General features: G+C 43.1%; 1 long non-coding RNA gene across 1 annotated transcript; it reads right to left on the minus strand.

The window, feature by feature from the left end:
• Positions 1–2,035: 2,035 nt before the first annotated feature.
• On the minus strand, positions 2,036–12,536 carry LOC115660583. Its single transcript, XR_004002845.1, has 3 exons — positions 12,058–12,536; positions 5,436–5,487; positions 2,036–4,357 (listed from the first exon to the last, which is right to left on the minus strand). It is a non-coding gene; the product is annotated as an uncharacterized LOC115660583 (long non-coding RNA).
• Between the last annotated feature and the right edge of the window lie 81 nt (positions 12,537–12,617).

Genomic DNA, 12,617 nt, shown 5'->3' on the forward strand with positions numbered 1-12,617 from the left:
GCATTACTCCAGTTTTACGCTCAGGCCTGGAAGCTGAAATGCTCTCTGTAACCGCTAGAGATCTGTTGATACGCTTTGGTCTGACCTTGTGGGAGAATCTTGCATTGCTACTGGGGTGTTGACAGAGAACTTCAGATTGCACAGTTGTCACACCAGCGACTTTCACAACAACCAAGTGCATGTTTTAGGAAGTGTTTCCTGAGACTATGGGGTCAGCTTCTGTTGCCAAGGACTGAGACTTTCCCTCATTACACGGACGATGGGTGCCTCCTGATACTGGAGGGGCACAATGTAAAGGGGAGGACCAGTGACCACTCAATGTGTCTCCTCTGGGAGGAACTTCCAGCCCCACCTCCCTGAGCCAGGGCAGCCAATTGCACGGGCTCCTGGGTCCACAGGATCAGGGAGCATTTGCCTCTGGGCTTGGCTGGGGCCTGCCTTGGCCTTGGCTGAGCAGAGGCCAGGGATCCTGCTCCCAGAGCCTTCCCTAGCATCCTCCTACCCTGTGTCTAGAACCAGAGTTACCTCAGGTTACTGTCCTTCTCCTGCTGCACCTCCAAGCCTCCCCCAGCACATTCAGCCCCTGTTCCAGGTAGTCAGGCATGGGCAGGGAGCAGGATGGAGCTGCTTCTCGTGGCCACTGCAAGTCGCAGACTCTGTGCAGGGCGGCTGCTGCCGGCTGGGGAGTTGGCAGTTGCCTGCTCCCACCACTCCCAGCCCTGGCCTGGCTGCCGGAGACAGAAGCAGAGCAAGCAAAAACATGCTAGTGGGGATGGGAAGCTCCTGCTTGCTTGGCCCCAGTCCCTGGCAGCCAAGCCAGGGTGGGGAGCAGAGGAGTCAGGCTCCCCAACTGGGCTATCGCAGGCAGCTGCTACATTGCACAAAGCAGCAACCCGGAATGGCTGGTGTCATAGGTGCTAGAGAGGAGGCAGGGATGCTGCCACATGCCATGGTTTGAAGTGTTTTCCATCAGATACAAGGTTTATAGTTTGGTTCAATGACTCTTAGTACCCCCACAATAAATTGTATTAGCCCCCTGGCCAGTGTGAGAAGAGGCTGGTCCTGCCCTTCCGCTCCCCGACTGGGTGTTGCTGCCAGGGATGGATGTCGAGCATGCTGGGGAGGTGGAAGGCCCAGCAGGAGGACAGAGCCTTTCTTCCAGCCCTGCTGCTGGCAGGCCAAGAAATCTGGGAGGTCAACTGACCCTCCCATGACCTCCCATGCACCACCTATGCCTCATTACTCTTCTGAGAGGAGGCAAAGGAAAGATTCAGAACAGTAATTTTCTTCCGTAATTATTCTTTAGGCAAAGTGCTCCTGAGCCTGTCGTTAAGAACACAGTCACAGAGCAGTCCGTCCTCCACTAGTCAAGGGGAGGAGAAGAGTATGGGAATTCATCAGTCACTGCACCACTAAGAACAAAAACAAACACAGCATGACAGATGCTGTAAATACAAAGCCAGCTGCAATTATTACTGATACATGTAAATATTTAAAGAAGCCAATGAATATAAAGCATGCAAGAGCTCACAGACCTCGAGAACATTAATATGTCCAGTGCTGCTAATGTGACTGAAGGTACTGCTCAGAACTCACGACTTTCCGAGGATGGGTAGGCAATTGCCTACCTATTAACTCCAATGGTAAAAAAAGCACAAATGCCCTGAAGACATACTATGGATATCCAGAAAACACTGCTGACATCTGAATGACTCAGTAATGAGAGAACACAGGGGAATATACCACAGAAATTGCATGTAACAGCTAGGGTGTAGAGATAAAAGGTTAACCATTTCATTCCTTCACTGTCCTGTCTTCAGCTCTGATGGGAAGTGTTTACGCACCTCGACTTTCTCCCCATGTGGTCCTTCTTTCTGCCCCTGCGTGGACACTCATTTTGGTTTAAAAGTGGCATATTTTTGTTTCGCTTAAGCTGATTCTTAATCAGCTTAAGCGAAACAAAAATAAGCCACTCATTCAAACAGGTTTGCACAGTGTTAACTAAATTGGTTTAAAAATCACACCTAACCTTTAGTTCAACCAGTGTGGTTTTCTCATGCAGACAAGCCTGTAGGCTCCTAAGTCACTTAGGCATTTTTGAACATTTTACTCTTGGTTCTTAAAAAAATAACTAATACCCCTCCCTTCCCAGTAAAACGCAATAAGAAAAGTCTTAGATACGTGAAAAGGACACAAGATTTCATTTTTATTATTTAACTTGGTTTAGTCCTTTAATTTTTCTCTGTTGGCTACTTTTTAAAAGTGATCTTGATGAAAAATGTTTCAATACTAGTCCAAGCAATGTAACCAAATGATAGATGTGATGCAGTTGCAACCATCCATCATGGGTTTGGCCTTCTGAGCAACAAAATGGACCAGTACATTTCTATAATCTGCACATCTTTGATGACGGACTCTGAGAAGGAGGAGTTCTTGGGAGGCGGAGGAGAGATGGAAGGAGGGCAGAGTTTTGAAAAGAAAAGTTTGAAAGGAACTCAAAACCTGTGATCACTGACAGCTAATAATAAATAATAATACCCAGCACTTATCCAGTGCTTGTCATCTTCAAAGTGCTTTACTATCATCAACTAATTATTTAAATGATACCTATAGATAGTGATAAAATCCTCTAGGCACCATACAGGGCTAGATCCCTCTCTGATTTACACTGGTGTAGCTCCATTGACTTCAGTGGAGCTCCTCCTTCCTCTGCACCTGCATAAGGATAAGTGAGAGAAGAATCATCCCACCTGTAATTCCTTCTGCTACTTATCCACCCGCAACCCAAATGGCTCTGTAAAGAATGGAGAAAATTATTTTGCTTTAAAAAAAGCACATTGCTATGATTTCTCAGTTCTCTCCAGTGAATCCTTCACACTCATGTCACGAATTACAAGTTAATCCAGCCCTCCTATTTCCCCAACTCAGATTCCGGGCTCCAATCTGGAAGAATTCTCTCCTCGGAGAGAACATGGAGCACAGCCTGACATCTGCTCAAACTGTGCTCAATCTAGGGGTTGGCTCAGGCAGTATTTAGATCAGGTTCAGGATCGCTGCAGCACTGCATGCACCAGTGACCCAACTCCCAGCTTCCCCACCCTGCCCACATGTCTGCTATGCAGGGGGGCAGAAGCAGCTGGCATAAGAACTGGCTATACTGACTTTATGCCTCCTGGGGATTTCCCTAAGAAGGCATAAATCTCCAGCCAGCTCATTAGGGCATATTGCTGACTGTGTGGCAATACCTGAGCAGTACAAACAACCAGAAAGCAGGAGAGGATCTGGCTCTCTGTCAAGATTCTCCTTTCCTCCCCAATGTCTGAAATTTAGTCTTTGTGGTTTTTCTTCTTAATTTTTTGGCCAGAACACATGGAGCTAGTGAAGTCCAAGGAGTTAACATCCACTTACACCAGGTCTTAAGTTGGTCCAAGGGGGCAAGTCTACTGATTTATGGGGGGTTACACTAGGATCCTTCATTAGATGAAATAGCACTGATGTGATGTGTGTTACATTCTGAGGTGCAATCCAGACCAGTGAAGAGCTGTCAACCCTGACCCTATAACCTTAAAGGGTCTTAAAACTTTGCCACTATAGCTCTCTGCTGGGGATGTCCACAGTCAGAAACAAACATGTGCTTTAAGTCTGTGTATTGGGCAGCCCGGTCCAATGTTTTGGATCCAGAAGCCTGCCTGCAATACTACAGATTTCCGCTGGTCCCCACTAGCCATGGTTAACAACTGGTAAGGTGACTTCACACTCTCCCCAGCCCAGAATTTTCCCCAAAACACGTATTCTGAAATGTCCGGCCCTGTCCCGGAGAATCAGCAGAATGTTAACATTCACTGCTCTTTAAAGAGTCAACATCCAGCAGTTTGTTACTTTACCTGAAGTTACCAAACAGTTCAGTTCAAATGCAGCTCTGGGCTGGTTTGGATTAAAGGAAAACAAGTGAGCTTTCATTTCAAGGAGAGAGGTGTTAGGTGAGTACAAGCATAAGGATTAAAGTTGGCAATAGTTACAAGAGAAACATAGATAAAACGCTTTCTACTAACTAAAAATTAGCAAGCTAAACTTGGTTCAAGGTAAAATCCTCACCACGTTTCCATCAATATGGCTGATGGAGCTCCTAGGTCAGGATCTATCCTCCAAAGTCAAAAGGCTGGTACTCTTGTCTTCTTAGGTGAAAGAGAGATACATTAGGTTTCTCAGCCCCTTTCTTGTATAGTCCACTGAATCCTTGAAGAGGATTCTTCTGAAGGAGATGTCCAAACAATAGTCTATTTCCAGCTGTGAATTAGGCAACATGGAGTCTGTCTTGAAGGGAGTGTTCTGCTGTATCTCCGCCTACTTGGATTGTCTGCTAAAAGGCAAATTATTTAGTTTCTGCCCCTTCTTGTGCAACTGAATGAACATTAGACATGTGATTGCCTATCTCCTTTCCCCCACCCCATAGCGTGACAATTGCCTTCACCCCTTGTTAGCTTGCTGGGTCTGTTTATGTGGGATGTAAATACATTCTCATTATCTTTCCAAGTACTTTGGAAGTAACTTGCAGGTGGAGAAATGACATTCCTTTGTGTAAGGTGGGGCAATTCCCTCATGACGGGAAAACACATTTTAAGAATTATAACTTCAGTTGGTGTCCATAACTTTGCATCAGATGCTTGCGTATACATTACTCGATGGTATTAATAACCAGTGAGTCATAAGGTTTTCATTGACACCTTGCCAGATACATTTCATGACATTAAAGACTTGGGGTATGCTTGAACTGGTTGAGCCAGCTGCAATTCATTACCAGATACTTTGGTGCCCCTAGCCCTCTGCCCTGGGGCTGTGCTTAATGTCACAGTGTGTCACCAGGGTGAGATTTTCCAATCCATCCAGCCTTGGCCTAAATATGCTCCCATTGAAGTAAGTGATAAAACTCCTATTGATTTTAATGGCAGCAGAGTTAGGCCAATAACTGAATTCTTTTGAAAATACCATCCTAAGGAAAGGAGACAGGAAATGTTTGAGGGCCATAATAATTGATAATAGTATCACTAATACTCATTCCACAGTAGTCATTATCTTCTAGTTTGTCTGCACATTTGACATTATGCATTAAGTGGAGTTCAGTGTTCCAGACTGGCGTAAATTTACAGTGAAGACAATTCTGCTTCACGATTTATAAAGAGAGGGTTAATTTCCCTCCAGCTGGGCAACAAAATTCAAAGAGAGTTTAAAGCTATCAATTTTCTTCTGCTCACCTATAAGATGAAAAGGGTTCGACTTCAAAGAAACAGATTAAATTCGCATGGCAGCTTTATAGATAAATAGAAAGACCATTCAGACAGAATACAGATCACAAAGCCACTGTATACTGAATCACAAATAGGAATGTCAAAAGCAAAACAAAGTGGATTCAGAAGTGATCCAATAAAAGATATTACCTCCACCAGCTTGTCTCTCTCATATCCTGGAACCATCACAGCTGCAACAACACTGCAACAAACAAAATAATCCAGTGTATCAGGACACCTGAAGTGTTGGGATTAATATAGGTAGACAAGTGGAATAACTCATTTTAAAGTAACAAGAATGAAAAATAGCAAGACCTTTACAGCTTTGCATAAAAAAGTTACCTAAAGCAGGGTTAGGGGCTTAGCTTTAGCTCCCATTAGTGCCTGTGCTAGGTTACACAGGGGCCCAGGCCCTCAAAAGTATTTAAGTCCCTAGCTCTCATTGAAATCAACATGTTTATTAGAGACCTGGTTTAGAAGAACATAACCCTTTGTGGACATTTGAAACTTTTCTGCTGGGTCCTACTGGTAGCAGCTGGCGCTTAGCTTTTGGAACAGAACAAAGGATCCATGGGTTACCCTTCCCCAGAGCTACCAGTCTTCGGACTAACAGAGATCAGTAGAAACCAACAGAGACCCTATTCCAAGTAGAGGTTACTCCATCATTGAATCTCTGAAACCCAAAATGGCAGAACCCGGTGCAGTGCTGATCATGAAGAAGGGAGTTCTAGAAAACTCTCCTTTTCCCCTGTCTGTGCCCACAAAGGAAATGGTTGTAACTCCAGCTTTTAGGAAGCCATGGTTTGAAGAGGGAGAGAAGTGTGCCTGTCCCTCCCATTCATGGTGTTTGCAGTGTTGTTGTAGTTGTGTTTGTCCCAGGATATTAGGTAGACAAGATGGGTGAGGTCATATCTTGTATTGGCTCAATTGTATTGGACCAAAGAGTCAAGCTTTTGAGCTTACACAGACCTGAAGAAGAGCTGGAGAGCTTGTCTTTTTCACCCACATAAGTTGGTTCAGTATTTTGACGCCCAGATTCCTAGCTCAAGCTAAGAAAATTGCCCAGAAGCAACTGGAAGACGCTGAGTGGCCCTGAGCCTCGCCCTTTATACTATAGTAAAATTGCTTTTTGGAAAATAGAGACCATGGTCAGATATGCCAGTGATGGGTGGCATGGAAGAACCTATGTAGGTTTTCCTCTGCTTCAGCATCATCTGAGAGGTAGCTCTGGCTTGTGCTAGCGTAGTTTCTGCTTAAGGCTGCCGTATGTGTGTGTGTGTGTGGGGCGGATGAGTGAGGGAACGGGGGGGATGGACTGATTTGCATGATTTTCACAGAGATGTTACTATCTGCCTTTGTATCCATGCGTAAATACTGTTGCATACAATACCAGGGAATGCAAGATGTTCTCTCTCTCACACCTGATGGCAGGGAGCTAGAGAAGTGATTCAGTCAAGGAAGGTGATCCGAGCAGCTGTGATTTTAACGGACTGAGGGGTGGGTGCAGTGTAGGAAACAAGAAGCTAGAGGGGAGAATGACAGTAATCAAGACATGAGATAATGACGGACTGGATGAGAGTCTGAGCTGTAGGGATTTCAGTGGGAGTTAGGTGCCTAAATACCTCTGAGGATCTAGGCCAGAAAGAAAAAGATCAGCTAGGCGTTACGTAGGATGTGGTGGCAAGGTCTGGACACTTGCCAGTGCATATAACATATGTATTATTATTAGACTGAAAGTGTAAACATGCTTGTTTTAAATCAGCACGTTAATCCCAAGAGCCCATATTGTTACCTCCAAATGCAAACTATGATCATAGACCAATAAGCTGAACCAACATTACTAATCACTGGCAGGCAGCAAAGTGAGAAATGTACAGGTACAATTACTGGAACATAGTATCTAAGCAACCCTTTTCTCTTCTGTATTTATGGAAGAAGAATGGATCGTATACGTCAGCGGTTTCACATTTCTTTCTATACTATTGTAGTCAAATTGCACCTGGACGGCAGTCCCAGTGTCTGATGAAGACTCCCAAAAACTCAAGCATCTTTTCTGAGTGGAAACATTTGCAAGTCAAAGCAATCAGCGGAGATCATTTTTACACATGCCGGTCTTGAATGAAGTTCTGAACCATGCACGTTTTCTTTTGTACTTAGACACTGTGTTTCACCGAGCAAATGAAAACAAATTTGAATTTAGCTCAGAAGAGCTTGGCTTTTACAGACTATTTTGTTCGACTTGTCTTGAAAGACAACAGGGCCTCAGTAGTTAAAAGGATCTTGCGATAGAAGGGGAACTGGAAAGATCCTTTAAATAAGGATGTCTCCAGTACTTCTTGCCCAGAGACGAATAGTACTGGTTGCAAGAGAAGAAACAGAATAACGCTAGGGGAAAAAAAATCGTCACTTCCATGACACAGCTGGTTATAGATATCCTGAGGCTAAGGGATAGATACTGTGGATCCTTTGGGAATGTAGAATGAACAGATACCTCTAGTGGTCAGAATGGTGGGTCTGATGGGCCATATTACACCACTGATTTTTAAAGAGCACTTCCCAATGACTTTAAAGGTGAGGCTTTGATTGAAAAATAATCAATGGTGTTATATCACCCATGGCATTTCAAATACCATATATTACACCTTTACAACAGAGCCATGGCAACGTACAAGGACAAAATGGAGATTAAAGCGGAGCTGACTTCGAAGGAGTTTTCTGTTATTGAATCTGTACAGGCAAGTAACCTAGATGAAATGCTCACATAGATTTCCTTAGGCTCAGAGAACCTGCTTAACTTGTGTTACGAAAGAACAAAGATGATCAGTTTAAAGAGCAGAACTGGATGGAAAGTTTTACAGCTAAAGAGAAAACAAACAGCTCTTTGTCTTGGGCAACGCACATGTGATTGATTTTTGCTGGTATAATAATTTCCCTCTTGTGTACCTGTGGAAAGAAGAAATGCAGGAAACATATAGTCAAATTCATGGCTGGGATGAGGTAAGTGACGGCAATTTTAGTGAAATCTGCGGAAAAATTGACCCATGGAGAGTAAACACAGTGGGACAGATTCACAAACAGAAGTAGTGGAGATCAACTGGTGTCAATCAATTTAAGAACTGATCCAGTGTAGGGATTCATACATCATTTTAACAGCATATTTTAATACCCTGCTGGGCCAGCTGACTCGGGGTGGTTTGCCATTAAACACAGAAACATTCAATTCTCGGATATATTGACTTTGCCGTGCTCCAGATTGGTGGTGATTGGATATGCTGGCTGTTTATTAGTCTAGGTGAAGTGTCTTGGGATGCTGCCTGATCCCACTTCTGCCTCCAATGGACACATGCCCATGTTGCTCACACATACATCAACCCAATTAGCACTAATTCCTACTCTGGTTGTCAGGTTAGCAGAGATGCAGATTTAAAGGATGACATTTAACTGCCTGATTTTCAATGGTGGGGCACACACTTGGCGCACTTTTATGTGTGCACAATCTAGCATGCTTGCATACCTACACACGTGAACTCACATTATGTACACACAAAAGTAATTGGACATCATGCCAGAGTGTGTATGTATTTGGGTACATACCGATGCGCACAATTGCTTTGCACATGGAGGCTGGATTTGAAAATTAGGCTTGAATGCCATGAACTTTGAATGTGCTGCAAGAATCTATTGGAGTATTTTGCTGCTCTTGCAGGAGCTTGTGCCAGTTGTGCATAAAGGTCACAGAAGCTCCTGTTTGGTACTATGAGCATTCCTGCAAATCTTTAGTCTTTGGATTTTGCCTGGAATGGCTGCAGATTAACAATTAAACTATCAGAGAGAATGGAAATGAACCCTTTAACTCTGGACTGTTGGCACTGAGTGCTAGAGCTTTTCACTTCCCTATAGCTCGGGCTGTGGGAATCTACACCGCAATATAGTTATTCAGGCTTAGGCTGGAGTGAGCCTGATTGTTTATACTGCAATTTTAAGCTGTGAAGACTGAGCCCCGCCAGCCCAAGTCAGCTGATACATGCTTTGAGACTCAGTGCCCCAGGTGTTTTATTGCAGCATAGATGTACCTCTAAATGATTTACCCACTCTTTGGTGGAGCAGAGAATTAAACACAGGTCTTCTGAATCCCAGGCTAACAGCCTAACCAACCGCTGGATTGTCCTTCCTCTAGCAAAGTTTTTTTTCCCAAATCTTCCTTATGTTTTGTCTATGAAGGACTCAGTTAAAGAATCAGAGGGGTAGCCATGTTAGTCTGGATCAGTAAAAGCAGCAAAGAATCCTGTGGCACCTTATAGAATATTCACCCACGAAAGCTCATGCTCCAAAACGTCTGTTAGTCTATAAGGTGCCACAGGATTCTTTGCTCCTTTCAGTTAAAGAAATTCCTCTCTTTTAGGGTGAGAAAGTTGACCCTTCAGGAGCACTGCTAAAGGAAGTGGGAAAAGCTTTCTAGGTCCAGAACAACACGATTCTTTGCTCAGGATTTTCAGGTGAGGCTGCTCCTCTACCAACCTGTGGTAGAATCTGCTTTTTATGAATATGTTTTCCATTCAGTTGCACTGATAGATTTGGCTCACACCCTTTAGGATCTGTTTCTAATGTTGACACTTACCACTCAACAATGCAAATTTTGGGGATGATCCTCCTTCAGACTACAGGTGATAAATTTTATCACATAAACAAGTCAGGTATTATGCATTCTTTCCCATCATTCAGTTGATGCCATCACAATCTCACAAGGGTCTGTCTTTTGGCATATTCTTAGGCCTGGTCTACACTGGAAAATCTACACCCTTGAGTGACATGGTTAAGCTGATCTGAATCCCAGTGTAGACAGCTGATGGTCAACAGAAGAATTTGTCCATTGACTTAGCTACTGCCTCTCGAGGAGGTAGATTACATATGTTGATGGGGAACTCTTCCCATCAGCATATGTAGTGTCTATACTGAAGTCCTACAGTGGCACAACTACAGCATTGCAGTTGGGCTGCTGAAGCATTTCCGGTGTCGACAAACCTTTAGTTCCTTTTAGAATCTAGAACCCTCAATGATCATTGAAAATGTAATAGAAACTGAATTATTACTACTTTAATTTTGTTTTCCCTTAATTCTAATTATTATATTCAACAAGAAGCTGTAATAGTGTACTGAATAGTACTATATTCTTAAAAGTTCCTTTAATCTTAAAACTAATTTTAATTCCAGGTGAGTGTATTTATTCCAGCCTCCAATATGGGAAATTTTATACCCAATTTTGTTCCACATTAGATAACTTCCAGAGTTCACTGTCAAATTACCATTCCTATGCCAAACACTAAAATGCTTTTTATCATTTCAAATTAAATACTTATTTATTAACCAAAATTAATACAATAAACAACTTGATTAGAATTAATACTATTTTCTAATACTAAAACATAACTCCAGTTAATTGTTAAAGGACATTCCCATATGGAAAAGCATGTATATATAACTCAGCATCTCACTGATACTAAACAACTTTATTACAATTCTTAAAACAATAATAACTAACTTCAATTAAATTTGTAACTATTTTAACTTGGATATTTAGTTAAATTGAATCCACAGCACTATACTCAGAACTTCAGATATAATCATACAAAAGAATATTTGTTGTCAATTTGATTTCTCATATAACCATGACGATCTCTCTTTGGGCTATTGGTTTTTTGTTTTACAAAGATGATAAAAATTACACTTAAGCTAGTGGTTCCCAACTTGAAAATCTTGAGGACTTCACCAAAAACTTTTATATTGATTTACATCTTACCAGGAGTCTGGTAAGTGCATGAGACGTCTACAGTGGGCATTTACTTTGTGGTTGTCACATATTTCATATTGTACCAATTACCAGTGCAATATTATGATCTTGGAAAGGTATCAATCCCTTTAGGTTCTTAATGATTGGAATCTGTACAACTTAAAAAAGGTGGAAACAAAAACAACCCAAGAGGGTTGAACCCCAGGATAAATTCTTCCCTGTGAGCTTCACAGCTGGGATCGTTTCCAGGATGAAAGAAGGCTGTCTGGCTGTCCTCCTTTCACGCAATTTATTGCTCTTTTCAAAGAATAGATAAGGGTTCCAGCAGGCAGCATAAACCTGTAAACTAATCATCAGAAAGGAAACAAAGCACTAATTTGAACCTCTCAACGCTCACCCAGAGGTTTTCTGAGCCTTATAAAATGTAGGTCTTTCTTTCAATTTCAGCATTAAACCCTGTATCAACTATTCCTTAATAATACTTCTTTGTTGCCATTTCTAAATACAAATAAATGACAGCACACATTTGTCTATCAAATTTAACCCCTAACATGCCACTCCTGCATTTGCTGACTGAATCAGTGTGCTGGGGATTAGTTACCATCTACAATTAGTCTCTCATCCAAGTCTTTTTCTTTGTCCCTTATACTGGGAAATTGCATATAGGAGATCACCATTTGTTTATTAAATACTCTTCGGTGGGTTTTGCCAATGTCCATGAATATTATAGTTTGGTTCAGCAACTGAATACTACTAAACAATAGCTCAGAGTTCCCCTTTTCTTTGGGTTTATATGAGAATAAATCCACACATGGCCTTTTCTACCTCTTGGGTAAAGGGCTAACTAGCTAACTCTCCTCAGCCCATCCCAATCCATGAATTAAGCACAGCTCTTCCTAATCAGGGCTACTCCAGAGCAACTGCTGTTGTTGCAGTGCCCAGAGTGCTGTTTCCCAGCACTCTGTCACACATCTCCCCGCTTACCTGACAGGAAGGTGTTTTCTTTCCCTCTTATTGGAGGTGCTACCTCATGGGGCTCCCTTAGTAATCCTCCAGGTCCCGCTTGTGGAGCCCACTCATTCTTCACCCATAGAAATCACTGCTGGTGGGCGGTGGTCATCTCTATAGCTTGGTTTCGGCCCACAGCTCCTCACACCATGGGCATCCTAGGGGCTGCTCTTTTTATTCTCCTCCTTTGTATCTGCTGGTGGCTCAAGAACTGTCCCCTGCACCAACTCTGTCACAGCCCTACAAACCTTGTGCCTGACCACTACTGCTAATGATGACAGGGAAATACTTTTTTACTAGTTCCTTGGACCATTCGAGAGGCAGTGTGGTCTAGTGTTCAGATCAGAGAGCGGGTGCTCCCTCTATCTCATGTCCGCCTGCGACCCACACTGATCAACTCCTCCTCCTCCCTCCCAGTTCCTCCTGCATGCCATGGAGCAGCTGTTTGCGGGGGGCGCTAGGATGGAGGGAGAGGAGTATGGACAGGGCGCGCTTGGGGGAGAGGGTGGAAAGAGGCTGGGAAGAGGTGGAGGGCG

Source organism: Gopherus evgoodei, chromosome 12 (assembly GCF_007399415.2).
Source record: "Gopherus evgoodei ecotype Sinaloan lineage chromosome 12, rGopEvg1_v1.p, whole genome shotgun sequence".
NCBI classification, from domain to species: domain Eukaryota; kingdom Metazoa; phylum Chordata; order Testudines; family Testudinidae; genus Gopherus; species Gopherus evgoodei.